We start from the raw sequence: 20,684 nt of genomic DNA on the forward strand, positions 1-20,684 counted from the left end.
CCAAGACTGTAACTTTTTTTAGGAATAGAAAGACTCATTTTTCTCCAGCAGAGTGACTGGTGGTTTTGAACTATTGACCTATGCCACCTTTAATCTCATTTCTCTCACTACTGTGGAATCCATGACTATTAGTGCCTTCTGTGGGGATCTGCTGGGACAATGAAGTGCAAGGCAGAGATCAGTATAGATGAGTGTGATGATTTTTCTGGGATTCCCAAGAAGAAATCTAGATAGGAGGTCTTAAAAGTCATGGGGTGATCACAGGACCTTATTTTTAAAATTTAAGAAAATTTCAAAAGAAGTTGCACAAACATTTATTTTTTCCATCATGAGAATGCACCTGCTCATTCTTTAAAAGTAACAAATCCTGTCATAAGGTTCTACTTGCCCCTTAATATTTATTTTTGCCCCCTACCAAAAAATTGATCATTGAATATGATTTGAGTCCCTTGAAGATGTCAACATTGCCTCTGTGAGCTGATTATAAAACAAAATTCTTCAGGGGAGGGTTAAAGCAATGGAAATGTTGCCTTCAGAAATAGATAGAACCAGATGGAACATATGTTGAGAAAAAAATAGCTTTACATTTTGATATTTTTGTTAAATACAAATCTATATGGTGTTTTAGCAATACTTTTTGACTTACATGTGTGTGTGTGTGTGTGTGGGTGTGAGCCAGTGTGTACCAGCAGAAAATGTCAGTTTTTATGGAAATATCTAAAGTCACTTTCCAGTAGATTGACCAGTTTAGTCCAGAGAGTGGAATGGTCAGCTACCATGGAATAAGGCACAAAAATCCCCCCCAATAAGATGGATCCCTTTTGCTATGTAAACTATGATCCTGTAGCTTCTGATGGGGCCACACTACAGTACAAATGTGCCATATAGATCCTGGAGTCCCTGTACTGAGAGTCTCCTAGATCCAGGACCCAAAGAGTTGTAACCCTAGGCTGTCAGCAAGAGAAGTTTGAGACCAGAAAAAGATAACTTGATAGGCCACTTGGCCCAGAGAAGGAGATGGCCACAGGTAGCTTGCTGATGCGTGAAACAATGGAGCTCAATGTTTGGGGGTAGTAGGCTTACAGGAAGAATGGGGGCACTTCAGACATTGGTGAAACTAAAAATGATTCTTGCCAATGCAAGCAGGAAGCATAAAGGAGTCCTGTATGGCTGAGAGAGGGAGAGAGGGAGCAAGGGAGGAAGGGAGGGAAAGAAACTGCCCCATACTAAAAGGAGAGATGTTCCCATAATGGAGGACTCAGCCAGACCTTGACTAGATTCTTCCTGTCACTGATCCTGTACCCGTTACTTCCAAAATAATCCAAATCCTAGGTTATACCCCTAATAAACCATATAACTGAGTATGGAGTTCTCTGTGATCATTTCAACAAAGTATCAATCACAGCAGGGTAGAGTGCCCTCAGGAGGATGGCCAGGGTGTCCATTAGTAAAAAGGGTTGAATCTGACAGGTCTAGCTAACCAAGCTCCACCTCATATAAATCTTCTTTGGCCTGAAGTTTATTCTCATTCTCTCTGAATTCAGATGAGATATAACACTAATCCATTACCAATATGTGGTTCTTCTATTGTTGCAGGTGTTGTTGAGTAGGATATCACTCATAGTAGCCCCATGTCGACCAAAAGAAACCACTGCCTGATCCTGTACCATCCTCACAATCTTTTCTGTGTTTGAGCTTACTGTTATAGTCACTGTGCTAATCTATCACCTTTTCAAATTTCCTCTTTTTTGCTGCTACTCTCCCAAGCATCATGATATTCTTCTCCAGGTCCCTCCTGATAATGCTTCCAAAACATGTGACATGAGTTTTACTGTCCTGACTGGTCAGAATTTACAGGCTATTCTACTTCCAAGATTCAACAAAATCAATCAAACACACACACGCACCTCCAAGAAGTTCTGGAACAAATTCATAATTATAACTATGTAACTGTATGAGGTGGTACCCCTCCAAAAAACTAGAATTTCTTTCAAAGCTATGTATCTATGTAATTAATTTTGTTTTACAAAACAACCCTATCACTTTAAAAGCGCTTCCATTACACTTAGCACATTTGTCAGATTGGCGATTCCATTCTTGGAAACATTTTTCAAACTCATCTGTTTGGATGGCTGGGAGCACCTCCCTTATTTTTGATTCACCTCTTCTATTTCATCAAATAGCTGTCCTTTCATGTCCCTCTTCATTCACAGAAACCAAAAAATGTTGCATGGAGTGAGGTCAGGTGAGTAAGGTTCTCGGGGTAAGAAAGGCATGCTGTTTTTTTGACCAAAACTGGTGCACTGAGATGCGTGAACAGGTGCATTGCTGTGGTGGCAAATCCAGTCCCCCATCTGCCACAAATCAGGCCTTTATGTCACTCGCTGTTACGCAATCTTTTCAGAACCTCTAAATCAGTGGTTCTCAACCTTCCTACGCAGCCCTTTAAGACAGTTCCTCATGTTGTGGAACCATAAAACTCCAACCATAAAATTATTTTTGTTGCTACTTCATAACTGTAACTTTGCTACTGTTATGAATCATAATATAAATATTTTATATGCAGGATGTATTTTCATTGTTATAAAGTGAACATAATTAAAGCATAGTGATTAATCATAAAACAATATGTGATTCCATATTGTGAAATATTTATTTCTAATTACAAATGAACGAATTTTGTTCTGAAGCATGGTGTAGCATGGGTAACAGTCTTAATATAACAAAAAGTCAATGTCAGTGCAAAGGTTGAGGTAGTTTCTTTCTCACCAGATCAGTCGTTGCTAGAGCACAAAGAAGATCATCTTCCACATCGAGTCTACTTCTCTATTTACACTTGATAAGCAACAAGCTGGAAAACCCTGTTTCTTTGTTGTTGTTTTTAAATGTAGCCACTTTCCAGGATCTTAATGATCTCAATTATCCTTAAAGCTCCTAACATGGCTTTACTGCTATTGCCAGCTTTTTCTTAATATCTGCAGAAACACATTCAAGTTAGCAGAATCAATGGCTGGCTGGAAAACCCTGTTTCACATAGATATGTTGTTGGAATAGAAATGGAAGAAGAAGGTACAACACAGTCTCAAACAGAACAGGAGATGACTACAAACACTCGATCCATAATTTGTAACTAGCGTTGTAAAGAAACCGGTTCTCGTTGCATCACTGTTAATATGTTCAATGAATTCCTCTTGTGCAGTCTTAGGAACATCTTCAACTTTGACTGCGAATGGGCGTTTGGTAAGCGCAAATGGGATGTCAGGTAGATTTGGAAAGTACAATGAAATTTTGTCTGCACGCATGTGCAAATGTTCTTTCACAGAACTTATCATTATAATCCTTTTGTCTGGTTCAATGTCATGTTCCTCAAAGAAAGCTGATAAGGTAGGCAATATGCAATTTTTATTTTCATGCAGTTTTTTTTTGCCAAAGCTGAAGTTTCATTTGGAATGATTAGATCTTTTCACACACATTGAGGCAGGTTGCATTTGGTCCTTGCATTGATAAATTTAACTCATTCAAGATGGCAAAGATGTCAAACAAGTAAACAATTTTCTGCAGTTGACTTTTATTGCTGAAAAGTGCTTCGAACTGCGGTCTTGCTTTCTGAAAAAAACGTTTGAGATCAAACAAAACTCAAAAACATGTATTAAAACTTTCCTCTTGTCAACTACCTCACACCAGTATGAAATAGCATGGCATTATTTGGCGTATCCAACTTGTTGCACAGTTGTGAAAACAGTCGACTGTTTAAAGTGCTCACCTTTACAAAATTGACAGAACTTATGACACTTTTCATTAGTTCTTGTAACTCTTGTGGCAGTGTCTTCATTGCTAATATTTGTTGATGAATCATAGAGTGGGTTCTGATGACATTTGGTGACTCATTCAGTAACAAACGTTGAACTCCAGATCGATCCTAGCATAGCTGGAATCTGTGCAAACACCACAAACCTTTTCCCAAGAGATCGTATGCTCTTTCAGAAATGAACCAACTATGTTGAATTTATCACGTGCAGTAGTTTTCATTTTAAGAGGTTTGCAAAAAAGAAACTCATATTTAAAATCACCATCATTAATGTACCTTACATAAACCAATGTCTGAATAGTTTGCAATGTCTGTAGCTTCATCAAGTTTCCTGTAGACATGTCATCCATTCTTCTGCGGACAGTGCTGTGAGATAAGGAAATTGCACTCAATTCTATAACAAGTCCATCTCCAATCATAACTTGAACAATGTCTTTAGCTGCTGGCAACAGTAAATACTTATCAATGGTGTGAAGTGTCATATCTCTGGCGATTCTGAGTGCCACCAAATATGAAGCTCCATTGGCTGCTACGTTTTGCTTACAGTACTTGCCACCAGTGTCAAGTCCGGTTTTCTTGAGTCCATCAGCTTTGCTTCCAAAATAGTTTGTCTCCTTGCCGGCACAGCTCAGATGCTTGCTATCAAAATGACATTTTAGGTTGTTCTGCTTCATAGATTAGGCTGATAGAACTTCACAACAAATAACACACTGCGGTTTCTCAATTCCTGCTGTAATGATTTAGGTAAAACCACACTGAAAACAATCCTTATATTTTCTTTTCTTAACGTTCTTCTCTACATGATCCATTCTCATGGGATGATTTATTTAATGAAAAAAATATATAACAACAGCTTTAATAAGACAAAGGATGATACATGGCATAGTTCAGTCACTACATTTCATTAAAGTTTCCTATGATTGTTTTATATTCTCTGTTGTTTTATATACATGTTACTATCACAAGGGGGCAGTATTCACATCAACCATAGTAGTTGATGATTTTACTTTTATAGAGTAATTGTAATTCATAAAGTGTTGTTTGCCTTCAATACTGCTGCTTTCAACACAGTAGCTGATTTTAACGGAGTAGCTGCTTTCAACACAGCAGGCACTTTCTACAGAGTAGCTGTCTCTACACATGTGCAACTGGTCTGCATAAGAGAATTATGGCACCAACCCTGTCACATACACCTGTATTTGTACAGGGTGTATGTGACGGGGTTGGAGCAATGATGTCTTCATGCCACGTATTCATAGGTGGGTATATCTGAATGTGGGTGCACTTGCCTGGAGACAGATAAAGGAGTGGTGTTTCGGTTCCTAAGACAGATAAAGGAGTGGTGCTTCGGTTCCTAAGACCATCAGAAATATGTGTTTTCTGATGGTTTAGGTGGCTCATGTGAAAGGGTCATTCAACCCCCAAAGATGTCACAACCCACAGGTTGAGAACCACTGTTCTAAATAGAAAGCTTATTTAACAGTGTGACCTGATGGAACAAAATCCAAATGCACTATGAATTGACATTTTAATTAGTTTGGGAAGCTGACGAATATTCAGAAGGAGATTTTTCATCAATCAACATTTCACCTTTATTTGAAACAAGAAAACCACTAGTACACTTGAGTTCCCCCCCCCCCCCAAGAGCTGGCCTTGTAAACTGTTTTCAGCATCACAAGTGTTTCTGCAGTATTTTTCCTAAGCAGGAAGCAAAATTTCAGTCATGCTGTTCTCTTAAATCAGCCGTTGCAAAACAACAACAAAAAAATCAGTTCAAATGAAACTGATTTCACAAAAATTATTCACTGTGACCAGAAAGAACCTTCCCAGATGATGCCACTGGGTGAACTAACTCAGAGAAAATTAGTTGCTTATTTAGTTAATTACTCTGGAGTTGGTTCTGACTTGTATGAAGGTTATATCTAATGGTACAAAACACAGCCAAGTCCCATGCTACCCTCACGATTGTTATGTTTGAGTTCCTTGTCACAGCCAATATATCAATGTTCTTGGTAGGGGTCTCTATCTTTTTCTGTGACCCTCTACTTTACCAACCATCATATACTTGCCTTTCAGCTTGTTTGTTCAAAAAAGGATTTATTTGTTCTTCTGGTAATTCACCATACTCTCAGTATTCTTTGACAACACCATAATTGAAATACCTCAATTTTTTTTTCAGTCTTTCCCTCTTCCCAATTTTTACAGGTATATGAAGTAACTTAAAATACCATAGGTTGGGCAAATTAGGTCTTAGTCTCATTATGACTTCTTTGGCCTTTAGCAAGTTAAATAGACCTTGTATAACAACTTTTCCAATGTAAATCATTTTATTTCGTGATTGCTGCTTTTATGAGAGTTGATTGGAAATTTAAGTAAAACAAAATCCCTAACAACTTCAGTCTTTTCTCCATATTTCATGTCACTCATTGGTCTAGGTGTGAGGATTTTGGCTTTCTTCATGTTAAGTGTAATTGATATCAAAAGCTGCTGTCCTTGAATGATCAGAATATGAGGTTTTTGTTTTTTTCTTTTCAGTACTTATGAAGAATTTCCAAGTGATTATCCAATTTATAGAAAATAAGAAATAATGAGAGGCAAGGCATGAGGAGAGATAGGATATGAGGATAGATATCGCTATAAAAGTCAGAACCAGGATAATGTGTAGGATTATGTCAACAGAGTGAGTTATAGATCACTGTTCATGAACGAATGGCTGTGAGACTTCAGAGAAGTGGAGAATCTTTGTAAATGTCTAGGTCAGGCTCTTTATTTAACAGATGAAGACACTGGGGTCTAGAGAGGCTAGTAATTCATATTACAGCATTTGTATTCCTGGACAATCCACAGCTACCATATTCTTTCTTCCAAGAGTAATTACATTTTCATACCACAGACAAAGATTTATGTAGGGCCTTGAAAAGCACACTTTTAAAATGTGCTATTTGGGAAAATTATTTCTGTTAAGGTAGCTAATTGGGTACTTAAAGTAGTTAGTATATTTGCATGCTTAATTAACTATAATTTATTTTAAAGTACTTTAATATCAAATTACTGTGGGGTGCATTTTGAGGCTAAAATTATTCTTTTTAAAAGTTTTTGCTTCTTTTCGTTCCTTTTTCAGTACAAAGGAACCCAAAATTTTATTCCATTAAAGGAAAATCATCAACCAGAACTAGAAACAGAAAATTTTAAGAAGTACTATGGATAAAATGTTGAAACTAAATAAAAACAGATCATTAAACACCCAATCATGGATTATAAGAAAAACAATGCAATCTAACTGAGGATTATTTTCAAATAAAATACCATGATAGCAACAGAATCGTGTGGTGGGAAATGTTGTAAACTAAGTTAGAGTATATAAATTCTAATACTAAGTTATCACCCTCAAGTTCCTTCCCATTTATTGACTTCAGTATTCTTACCTAGAAAATAGGTTTATGTTGCTACCATTAACTCTAAAATTCAAGTGTGCCAGATTTGATTCAGTGATAAACAATTCCTAGTGTCCAGATTTATTATTGATAGAAATGGATTTTTATCCAATCAATTCAAAAGACAGAGGTATTTATTTCTCGTTTGCAGTAGGAAATACTTATTGTAAAATGTCAACATCTTCCACATGGTTCTAGGGGAAGCAGTTAGGAAGTCTGCGTAGCTGCGGTTATTATTCATGAACACATTTACTTTCACAGCTTGAGAGCTAGGGATAGCCAGAATATCGGTTTTTTCTTGTTTAAGAAACAAATTCTGGAAGAAAATGTCCTATGCACAGTAGACAATTGCTTATTCTCAGAACCTAAGTGACCCCGAATTACTCTCCTTCTCCCCAGTCTGATTAACAATGCCGTGAATCTGACCAGGTGAGCTCTTGCCTGCGAAGAGCAGGCTTCTGATTTCTCTTGCTATCCTTCCTCTCTTCCACCAACCCCTCCTCCACAAGACCACACAAGTGATGGCGAATGCGTACTTACAAGACTGTGGCAGGCAAATTTTCAGCGACCTGTACTTTCACACACAAAAAAATCCATAATCCTTAGAAATACAAATTTTCATTACTTCGATTGGGGGCTTTTACATCTCTTATCACAATCAATACACTCATCCGTTGTGTCAAACACAGTTGGACATATGTTCCCATTATCATTTTCAAGGCATTTTCTTTCTACTTGAGCCCTTGGTATTAGCTCCTCATTTTTCCTTCCCCCTCCCTCATGAACCCTTGATAAGTTATAGATTCTTATTTTCATATCTTACATTGTCCTCTGTCATCCTTCACCCACTTTTCTGTTGTTCATCCCCCTGGGAGGGGGTTATACGTTGATCCTTGTGATCGATCCCCGCTTTCTCCCCTCCCACATCTACCCCTTATCCTCCTGGTAGCTCTTTCTTTAGAGTCCTCTCTTACCACTTGCTCCTATGAGTCAATGCTCTATATTTAAATCAATGTAATGGTAAGCTGTATACACATGGCCCCTTTGTCTGTCTGATTGTCTTCATGTTTTTTTCACTCTCCCTATTCCTTTTACGACTTGTTTTCTCCCATAACTCCCCATAGTTCCCTTCCTGACATCTAGGTCAGCTGCTCATAGTGCTGCGAAGGTCAATTTGAAACTACTTAACATTGCTCTGTAATCACATTTTAATGCTCTTTATTGCAGTGTAAACTTTTGTGGTAGTTATGTAATCTGTTATGAAATTGAGACTATTAAGAGTGAAGGGATGAAGTTTAGCTTGTCTTCAGGTTGCAGCTTGATGGCCTCATTTTGAGGTGCTAAGTTTATAAATAGCTTTCTGGAGGCAGTACACACACTCACTCCCTGGGAGACATTCCTGCGGACAAGACCCATGGAGCTACGCTAGTGTCCTGAGCTGGAGGAGCCATGTAGAGACCCCTGCCAGATGCTCACACCGCCACTGGATCCACAAGGCTTTTCACCCACTGGCCTGTGATCTACCTGCATTCAGTATCATTGCATGCATTTTGTGAATCTGAAGAGGTATTTATTAATTGGTATTGAAACTTTTGCACTAGTATCAGACTAATGGATTTGATCTGGACATGGCTAGAATGTGTACTGATTGTACAATTTCTCTTTTATATAAAACTCTCTCTTACACACATACAAGTCTCCCAGAATTTTTCTCTCTAGTCTACCCAGACTAACACAACTTTGAATTCAAGAGCAATGTGTTATTCATTAATGTCCCATGCCTACAACACGTTTTCTCTCAGAACAGATCATCTGTAAGTATTTCAATAGATTTAGCGACTACTTTAGTAATTTGTCACAAGATATAACCATGACTTCTCAAACACAAAATCATTTATGCTAATTCTACAATTGGTGTTGTCCTCTTCTCTCCATTTGATCCTGACTCATATCGACCTCTCATTTGTTACAGAGCAGAACTGTCCCATAAAGTTTTCTTAAATGTCATCTTTACTTTATAGTTTTCCTGCACCTCTGACAATTCCAAAAGTTCATGACAGCATGAGTGTCATCACATGAATGGTTTTCTATGACACTGAATGGCAATGTCAGATCTGACTCATACTCATTCACAACAGAAGGAAACACAGCCGTGCCCCGTGCCTTCCTCACAGGGGTTCTTAGGTTTGGACCATCAACACAGCTGACTTGTCAATCCACCTTGTCCAAGGTCTTCATCCTTTTTTGATACCCTTCTATATTTTTTAATCAAGTATGATATCCTTCTCTAGGGATTGGTGTCTCAATGAAGGTTTTCCCTCCTTGTTTGTAAGGAGACTCTTTCAAGGATACTCTTCTCAAGGCAGACTTGTTTATTCTGTTAGCAGACCATGGTGTTTTCAATATTCTTCACCAACTCCATAATTCAAAGGCATTGGTTCTCTTTTGGTCTTTCTTATTCATGGTCCAACTGTCACATGTCCATGAGGTGATAGAAAGTCCCACAGCTTGGTTCATGTACACCTTCGTCCTCAAAGTAACATCTCTCCTGTTCAGCACTTTAAAGAGGCATTATGCAGCAGATTTACCCAATGGAAAGCAGTTTTTATCTTTATCTCTTGACTGCTACTTCCATGAGCATTGCTTGTAAATTCAAGGAAGGCAAAATCCTTAAAACTTCTTTTACAACAACCTTTTGTTTTTAACAACAATGTCTTTTACAACTTTTCTCCATTAATCATTATGTTAACTAATGGTCCACTTGTGAGGATTTGGGTTTACTTCACATTGAGTTGGAATTCACACTGAAGGCTCCACTCCTTGTCCTTTATCAGCAAATTCCTCAAGTTGTCCTCACTCTCAGCAAGGTAGGTGTGTTGTAGGCTTATCACAGGTTGTTAATAAATCTTCCTCTGATCTTCATGGCATGTTCTTTTTCATATAACTCAGCTTCTTTGATTATTTTCTTAGCATAAAAATTTAATATGTATGGTGAATGGATACAACCCTAATGCACACCTTTTCTGATTTTAAACGAGGCAGTATCCGTTGTTCTGTTTATACAACTGTCTCTTGATCTATATACAAGTTCCTCATGAATGCAGTGGAATGTTTTGAGATTCCCATTCTTCTCAAGGCTGTCCATAGTCTGTTCTGATCCACACAATTTGAATGCCTTAGAATAGTTGATGAAACACAAATCAACGTCTATCTGGTATTCTCTGCTTTCAGCCAAGATACACCTTATGTCAACATGATGTCCTTTGTTCCATATATTTTTCTGAATCTTGCCTAAACCTTTAATAACTCCCTGTCAATATACTGCTACAACTATTTTGTGTGATCTTCAGCAAATATTTACTTGCTTATGATAAAAATGACATTGTTCTATAATGTGTACATTCTGTTGTATTATATTTCTTTGGACTGGTTACAAATATGGATCTCTTCCCCAAGTAGCTGTCTTCCAAATTCCTTGGCATAGATGAGTGAGTACTTCTAGGGCTTTATCAGCTTTTTGAAACATTTCAATTGGTATCCTATCAATTTCTGCAGCCCTGATTTTGGTTAATGTTTTCAATGTAACTAAAACTTTTTTCTTCAGGACCACTGGGTCTTTCTCATATACTACCCCTTGAAACATATGAATGTCAACTAGTTATTTTTGGTTCAATGGCTCTGTGTATTATTTTCATGTTACTTTAATGCTTCATACATCATTCAATATTTGTCCCACAGAACCTTTCAACATTGCAAATCAAGACTTGAAGTTTTTCTTGAGGTCTTTCAATGTCAGGTATGCTGAGCAAGGTTTCCTTTTCGTTTTCTAATTCTAGATCTTGGGACATTTAATTATAATATTCCACTTGATCTTCTGGAGCTGCCCTTTGAAATTTTCTGTTGAGATCTTTGAATTTACCATCTCCTTGATTTCCCTTAACTACTCTATGCTGACGTGCAACTTTCACTCTCTTCTGATATCCACACTGATATTCTCTTTCTTTGATAGCCTTTGCTTTCTTTATGTATGAAGTTTTTAATGTATTCTCACAGTTCTTTATGTCTTATGTCATGAGTGTTCAGAGCATCAACTCTGTTCTTGAAATGTCCTCAAAATCCAGGTGGGATAGACCCAGGTGGTATTTTGGTTCTCATGGAATTGTTTTAATTTTCTTCAGTTTCAATCTATACTTACATGAGCACTCAATGGTCTACTCTGCAGTCAGCCTTGGCCTGTCCATAGCTTCTAATATTGAATATCTCCATCATTTTTCCATAGATGAAGTCAATTTGATTTTTGTGTATTCCATCAGAAGAAATCCATGTGTATAGTTGCCTTTTGTATTACTCAAAAAGGGTATTTGTGATGAAGAAGTCATTGGTCTTGCAAAATTATTTTATATGACTGATCATAGGCTTCATTTTTATCATCAAGTTCATATTTTCCAATTACTATTCCTTCCTCTTCATTTTCAAATTTTACCTTCCAACTTCAATAGTTATCAAAGCATTCTGATTACATATTTGACAAATTTCACCCCGAGCACGTTGGTAAAATTCTTTAATACCGTCCTCACTGGCTCTCATGGGTGGTACATAAATTTGAATAATAGTTCTATTGATTGGATGTCCTTTAATTCAGATGGATATATTCCTATCACAGACCATATTGTACTTCAAGATAAAGCTTGAAAAGTCCTTTTGAAGATGACTTCCATGCCATTCCTTTTGATTGTGTCATTCTCAGCCTAGTAAACCATATGATTTTCTGATTCCAAATGGCCAATACCAGCCCATTGTAGCTCACTCATGCCTAGCATGTTGATTCTTATGCATTCTGTTTCCTTGTTTACAACTTTCAATGTCCCAAGAGTCATACTTTATACACTCAAAGTTCTGGTTATCAATTGATGTGTGCAGATGTTGCTTCCCATTTTGGGTTATGGCCCAGAACAAGTGAAGATACCAAAGAGGTTACTCCATCCATGTCACTATGTTTCACTCTATTTGGGGAGACATCTCTTCATAAGTCATATTTGTGTGCTTTCAGACATGAGGGGCTCATCTCTGGCTACTATATCTGACAGTATTCTGCTTCTTATCATGAAGTGTTCAATATCTGATAATGTTTTGATAATATTCTGTCCATAAGATTTTCAATGGCTAATCCCTCAGAAGTAGACAACCCATTAATTCTTCATAGTCTGTCCTTAGTTCTTAACTCTGCTGAGACTTTTTCATTTCGGGGACACTGCTGGTCTTTAAAATACCAGTGACTTAGCTTCCAGCATCACAGTAACACACTAGTCACCTCAGTACAGAAAACCACAGGTCCAGCAGTTTGAGATCACCAGGTGCTCCTAGGGAGAAAGATGGGGCTTTCTATACCAGAAAGAGTTACAGTCCCAGATACCCACAGGCGCAGTTCTACCCTGTCCTACAGTCTCCATATGAGTTGGAGTTGATTTGAGGGCAATGAGTTTGTTTGTGTGCGTGTAATTACTGATAGAATCCACTAGCAAACACTGTAGCACGTTTCCTAACAATCATCATTGATCAAATATTTAATTCTCAGCTCCACATGTACACATAGACTAAGGCCAATGCATCTCTACAATTACCCTGTTACAAAAGTAACATTGGTAGAGGAAGAAGGAAAAGGGAAACCAGAATAAATGACAGGGAAAGCAAATACTTAACATCTCTTGCAGGGAATATTATATCTTTCCTAAAACCTGATGAAATGTTACACACACAGAATTTTAAATTTTTCTTGCTGCTATTGTGTGATGCTAATTACATCCCAACAAATAATGACCGTATATAACATAATAGAAGACCTGCCTTATACAGTTTGGCAGGTCTTTTCTCCTAAGCTAGATCTCCTATCTCTTCAGCTAGATGTCACGGGTCTTTTCTTCTGAGAAGCCACTGGTATGTTTGAATCACCAGTCTGCACTTAACTATCAGGGCACCAGGACTCATTTTGTTCTTACATATTTACTGCTGATGTTCTGCTTAGGTTGCCTTTTAAATTGAAACCTATAAAAAATGATGTTTTGAAAGTGATTGCGGGGTACCGTATAAAGTCCCTAAGGCAACCACGAAATTAATGGTACTCAAAATGCTTTCAAATTTCAGTATTTTCATCATCCTACTCAATTATTCAATAAAAATGTAAGACAAAGTTAACTAGTAGTATGTATACTTTAATGATTCTAATTTTCAAAATTAAAACTAAGCATAAACTATATTTCTCTCTGGATCTCAGTTTCTCACAAGTTCTAACTATAATTTTAAGATTAGCTCAATTCTGTGTAATTTATGTCTACAATATATATTTGTGCCTGTTTAAATATTTTAAAAATAAGTACCATGAAACTACCATTGTTATTTTAAAAAGAAAAGGAAACGTATTCTAGGCAATGTAAATATACAGTTTCCTTTCAAATGTTTACAATCGGTGTTTTCTCGAATCTCCTCAAGAAAATTCCCTTTTCAGTGAGGTAAATAATGTCTGGGATTGAACTACCAGATATCAAGCAAGAATTACAGAAGAAATAGGCTGCATGAGAATAGTGTCCTACAAATAATAACATGGGAAACACCAAATAACTCCTCATATTTCCAGCACTAAATTTATGTTGCTTTTAAAGTAAATCGGTCGTAGGTTGCACAGTTTATGTGTGCAGAAATGAAAGTAGTTGATATTTCTTTAAAATGAAAAGGTAAATTCAAGTTATGTTTTTATTTGTTAAGAAATATACTATCTCTACAATATAATAAAGAAGAGTTATTTACATTTCAGGTGAATACCTAATAACAGGCAGTAAGTTATATTCATTAAATAAAGAAAAATCACTCAACCCAACACCCCTGCCTCCTAATGTATTACCTAGTATATTACTAGTTGTCATTGAGTTGATTCAACTCTTGTACCCTGTATGCTTTAGATAGAATTGTACTACACAGTTATTTTTCAATGGCTGTGATTTTTCTTCTGAAGTACATCTGGGTGGATTTAAAGTGTGACCTTTTTGGTTAGAAGCCAAAGTTAAACCACCCAAGGACTCCTGCTTACACACACACACACACACACATACACACACACACATACGCACATGGTGTAATTGCTTCCTGCTATTATATACACTCTGTATAATGACTTCCTCTTGAGTTTAGGTGGAACTATGGATATGATGGTTTCCACTCCTTTCTATAAGATCAACCATTACCATCAAGTTAATTCTGACTCATAGTGGGACACAGAAAATGCTCCTCTGGGTTTCTGAGACTGTAAATCTTTACAGCAGTCAAAAGCCTCATCTTCCTCCCTTGACTTTTTAATTACCAACCTGATGCAAAACCCAGCTTACATTATATGACAAACTCAGTAAGATTGAAAGATATAATCAAAATCACAACACATTTTACTTTGAGTTCTTCCAAAGCCAATTATGGATCTCATCTTCTCAGTTGAGATGCAAAAATTGACTGGACCCTCCATGAAGTCATAGATTATTCTTATGAGTGGGAAATGAGCACTAAAATACATTGATTCCTGACACTCAAATAGTATGACTTCAGATACAACTCATAATGGATGGAATGCTTTGTACATTCATTTGTTATTAACTACAGTTTTGATAAATGGTGACATAATTAATCTAAGAAGAATTATATGTGAATAGAACATGAGATGAGTTTCAATGAGATACAATTTAACATGCTCTGAAGAGGGAACTAAGAGCAAAATTTCTCACTATCAACAACGATTTTTATAAAATGTGTTTTGTAGCTTACCTTCTTCAGCATTACCTACAGTGTTTGGTTTAAAATTTAGGTTCCGAGTGTGATCACAAGAAGTCGATGGGATCAAGTATCAAGCACCAAAGAACAAAAAATCATATCATTGTGAATGAAGGAGATTGTGGGGTGGGGACCTAAGCCCATCTGTACGCAACTGTACATGCCTTTGCAGAGGGTTTCACGGGGAGGAGATAAGTCAGTCAGGGTTCAGTGTAGCATCTGTGAAACACACAACTTTCTTCTAGTTCTTAAATGCTTCTTCCTCACCCCTGCTACCCTCCCCCCACCCACTGTCATGATCCCAATTCTTCCTTACAAAGTCGGCTAGACCAGAGGATGGACACTGGTGCAGATAGGAAATGCAAACACAGGGAATGCAGGACAGATGAACCTTTCAGGACCAGTGGTGAGAGTGGTGATACCGGAAGGGTGGAGGGAAAGTGGAGTAGAAAGGGGGAACCAATTACAAGGATCTACATATAACCTCCTCCCTGGGGGATGGACAATAGAAAAGTGGGTGAAGGGAGATGTTGGGCAGTCTTAAGTTATGGTAAAGATGTTGGGCAGTCTTAAGTTATGTTTGGCAGTCTTAAGTTATGGCAGTCTTAAGTTATGGCAGTCTTAAGTTAAGATGTTGGGCAGTCTTAAGTTATGGCAGTCTTAAGTTATGGTAAAATAATAATAATTTATAAATGATCAAGGGTTCATGAGGGAGGGGGAAAATGAGAAACTGATACCAAGGACTCAAGCAGAAAGCAAATGTTTTTAATATGATGAGGGCAATAAGTGTACAAATGTGTTTGACACAATGGATGGATATATGGATCGTGATATGAGCCCCCAATAAAATGATTTAAATAAATTTTTAAAATTCGGTTCCTTAATCAGAGCCCATGATTTTTTTTAATTTGGTTTGGTTTTTGTCTTTTTCTAAATCTAAAGGTGATTTTTCGAGACATAGACTTTGAGTACCAGTTGCATACTCATTGACAGATAGAAGTTAGAAAAGAGTCATGCTGAACCAACCATTAATGCCTGAGAGGTTGGTAGTTTGAATACACTCAGTTGCTCTGTGAGAGGAAAACGTGGCCATCAATTCTCATAAGGATCACAGCCTCCAAAGCCCTATCGGGCATTTTCTAGTTTGTCACCCAGGTTCCCTATGAGAAGAAAGTGACTCAACCTAACAGCACACCCATAAAAGACCCATTTCTGGATCACGTAAAATAATCATATGTGGGACACATGGAAGTTTGAAGCATGATAGATGAGCTAGAACTTTTATAAAAGTCTAACCAGTGAGATCATTTTCCCCCCTGGATGATTCTTGGACATAGAAAGCACCAGACTCTGAGCACCAGACTTTTAATTCAGAAACATTTTTTTATGTGGGGAATATGCATTTTATTCTTATTAAAGAATATCAATAGCAACAAAAGTCTTTACTTTTGAAATAAGTGGAAACATAGTGAGAGTCTCCTCTTTCCTTGACTCTATGGCTCCTTGCACTTCAGAAGAGTGAGGAAGAGGGAGACTGGAGAGACTTATGATAAAGTGTCGCATTACAGAAGTGACTTTCATCCTTTTACTAGGGGTGAAATATACTTTCATGTATAACATCTCAAGAATTCTAAATCTGTCTCCCAAATTGTCTTCTGAAAACCAGAAGCATATTTCCAAGTAATTCTCAAAATGAAATTCTTTATATATTACACTTTCCCTCCTTTAATACCTATTTCTACCCACCCCACTCCACTCTCACAAATTCTAATGTCAGGGTAGGAATGTAGAAATCCTTCAAGACTACTCATTAGATGCCCAATGAACACTATCAGCAGATTAAACAGTAACCATTATGGTAAATGCTGCAATTTTGAAGATGTGGAGCAACTGGAAACACTGTACACTCCTGATGGCAATGTACAATTGTACACAGTTAAATCTCATAAACTGAAGCGTGTTCTTACCCGATGGTCCGACCATTCCAGCTCTAGGTATCCAACCTGTCCAAATGAAGACAGACACACAGACATGTACAAGGATTTTCAGTTTTATTCATGACAACCAAACTTAGAAATAGCCTACTTTGTACCAAAATGAAAAAACAGACTATTAAAACAAAAAGTATGTTTCCTTCCATAATGAACTACCATATACTATTAAAATGAAAAAGAAGACTACAATATGAAAGTATCTCAGAAACACAATATTGGGTGAGAGAATTCAAATATTATGACAGAAATCAAGGATGGTGTGAGTTATTTTAAGTGGTGGACTCTTTGAAGTGAGGCACTTATTAGAAAGGTACTTAGCAGTTGACGCAAATATTAAACATCTTGATCGTCACAAGAATCACATAGTTGGATGCATTTATCAAAACTCATTGAAGTGTTCACTTAAGAAAACTATAGAACAGTACTACACGAAAGAAGCCAATGAGATCTAAGTGGAAGAATAGTCCATGTTCATGAATAGGAAGACAGTATTGTGAAAATGTCAATAGAGCCCCCAAAATCTTTACAAATACAATGAAGTTCCAAACCACATCCAAACTTCATTCTTTATAGAAATGTAAAAAGAATTACTAAGGTTATATGAAGAGAAAAGAGACCAAAGATAAGAAAAGAGCTTAAATGAAGAACAACGAAGGCGGTCTGGAACTTCCTGATCTCAAACCCATTAAAGAGCCACACTAGCTAAAATCGCCTAGTACCACGACCATGATAGATACGTAGAAAAATGGGACAGAACAGTGAATCCAGAAATAAATTCATTTTCCTGCAGACAACTTATCTGTGACAAAAGGCAAAAAAATAATATTAACTTGGAAAGAGGCAGTCTCTTCAACAACTGGTGCTGGCAAAATTGGAGAAGAATAAAACAAGCCTCATACCTCGACCCAGGAACAAAAATGAACTCAAGATAAATCTCAGAGCTGCAAGCATCATCAGTGAGAAAATAGGGACAAACTTAAGAGAGTCTCTTTGCAGGGCATAGACACATTGTCAAATACAAATAAGGAAACCCACCTGGAAAATAGTCTACTGAGACCAACTAAGTGTTAAGACAACTATATATATCAAAAAAGTTCATCAAAACAGTGAAAAAGGCAACCCATAAGAATGGGGAAATTTTTTTGAAAATGACACAATGATTCCAAAATGGCACCACTTTTCTCTTAAAAGCTCTAGTTGTTGAGATAAGGAACACAGGCCATATGCATCACTCCTCACTCTACTTGTCCATAAAACATTTTAATGTAGTGCTAGTCTGAGATAGAGGATGTGCATGTTGGCATTCTTCAGTTGGTGTGCAAAATATTTAGGTCTATACTCATACTTACATGGTGTCCTTGGATTCAAAGATTATTATTATTATCAAGTATTTCCAAGTGAGTTCTAACCCATAACAACCCTATGCTCAACAGAAAGAAATACCACCCAGCCCGACACCCTCCTCACAATTGTCCCTGTGTTTGAGCCCAGGGTAGCCACGGGGTCAACCTTCTCCTTGCAGCCCTTCCGCTTTGTTCATGCCTGTCCACTATACAAAGCATGCTGTCCTTCTCCAGGGACTGATCTCTCCTAACATGTTCAAAGTACGTAAGACAAAGTCTCGCCACCTTTGCCTATAAGGAGCACGTTAGCTGAACTTCTTCAAAGACAGAGTGCTTTGTTCTTTCAGCAGCCCATGATATTTTCAATATTCTTCACCAACACAACAGTTCAAATGCATCAATTCTTCTTTGGTCTTCCTGATTCAATGTCCAACTTTCACGTGCAGATGAGGTGATTGAAAGACCATGACAGGCCAGACATACCTCAGTCCTCAAATTGCCATCTGTGTTTTCAACTCTCCAAAAAAAGTTCTTTTGCAGCAGATTTACCCACTGCCTTTTTTCTTTCAATTTCCTGAGTGAGTCTTCCATAAGTATGGATTGTTCAAAGATATATTCGAACAGTGAAAATTACAGAAACTTGGATTTTACTGAAGTATCACTTGATGGGCCAGAAATGGGAGTCACTGTACGATAAGTAAGGAGCACTGATGATGTGGTGGTTCATGTGTTTGACTGCTAACCACAAGGTCAGTTATTCAAATCCACCAGCTGCTTTGCAACGGAAAGTTGAAACTTTCTGCTCTCATAAAGATGCACAGCTTCCAAACTATGCAGGAATGCTTCATTCTGTCCTTTATGGTTGTGATGAGTTGTATTTAACTGGCTAGTAGTGAGTTTGATATAATACGTATCCAAATGTTCTGAAAATAAAAATGGGTCTGTCAGAGTTCAAACTCCACGATTAAAATGAAAATGTTCACCTTATTCTATGATGGAAAAACTTCTCTACCTGTGCACACAGAATCTTAATAGAAATGTCAGAGTTTTTCTTATGAAGAAGCATGGAATTAACCTCACCTCTGATACATTTAACATGGATTATCCATTGACTTCTACAACGTGTCCTGTAGAAGTTGAAGCAGAAACACTTAGATCTTCACAAGATTTAGGCAGTGTGTGTGAAGTCTAACATTGTCAACCCTGTAAATTGTGGTCTTACCTTCCTGCTTTTCAATTTTATTATTTATTCACCTCTCTTCTCAAGCTGTGTTCTAGCTTTGCAGGATCCAACTTTCCGCCTCTGTCTATGTTACACAGCCTGCCGTTCCATAAAGAAAAGCCCTCTACTGTCAAGTTTCTTTCTAACAGAAACTGTCCCTTTGGATTTCCAAACCTTTAAATCTTGCAAAGGCTTCAGGGCGACGATGGGTTCTAACTATGGACCTTCCACCTGGCCGTCAATGGGTAACCAACTAGCATCATGGGTCTGTGCATGACTTTTATTGGAAATATTTTAATACCCAATTCATTTTCAAATATTCTTATACTTTTGTGTTATCCTGTTATTGCTGGGTCTGAATTCCTCTCATATTTAATACTAGGATAATCAATTACTGTCACCGTAGAAAAAATATAATGGAACATCATCTCTAAGAAACTAGAGCTGATGCAGTCTGTCCAGCGCAATTTTCTGAATCAGCCCCCAACTCACCTGGGAAATAGGTCTGAAACCAAGACTCCAAGAAAAGAGTTTTGTTGTTGTTGGGCTGTGAGATAAGTAGCAGAAAAAGAGTAGTATAAACTATGTTCTTTGACCATACAAAATATGTAATATTAGAAAGGGTCAAGTCTATTTACATGTCTGTGTCAAGCACTTTATTTTACTTTTTTTGAAAGGATAATATTTACCAACTCATTTCTCTCCTTTGTACTTGAAAGCTTCTATTTGTAACTACTTGCTTCTAAGTACACCAGGGTCCAATAAAGACAGATTGAAAGGCAGAAAAAGAAGAAAGCACCGGGTATAAGAAAGAAAAGAAAATGCACTTGCAACCCTGTTCCCCCCACCTTCCCGGAACTAACATTGATAGCAATAGTACCAGATGGCGAACCATCTATGGCCATCAGATGGGCAGTCCAGAACCCTTGGAAATAAGAAAGATCAACGATAGAATTGACTCATTTCAGTGGCAGCATTTCAGGACATGCATATCACTCTACAGAATCTGAAACAAGGCTAGTTCCTTGTGTGCCCCTCCAGACAGACGAGGATTCAGCTGCAGTGGCAGTATGG

General features: G+C 37.4%; 1 non-coding gene across 1 annotated transcript; it reads right to left on the minus strand.

Moving 5' to 3' along the window:
* Nucleotides 1-2,883: 2,883 nt before the first annotated feature.
* LOC142457642 (small nucleolar RNA SNORA33) lies at nt 2,884-3,017 on the minus strand. The gene has a single exon (XR_012786341.1). It is a non-coding gene; the product is annotated as a small nucleolar RNA SNORA33 (small nucleolar RNA).
* Nucleotides 3,018-20,684: the final 17,667 nt, after the last annotated feature.

Source organism: Tenrec ecaudatus, chromosome 9, assembly GCF_050624435.1.
Source record: "Tenrec ecaudatus isolate mTenEca1 chromosome 9, mTenEca1.hap1, whole genome shotgun sequence".
NCBI classification, from domain to species: Eukaryota; Metazoa; Chordata; class Mammalia; order Afrosoricida; family Tenrecidae; genus Tenrec; species Tenrec ecaudatus.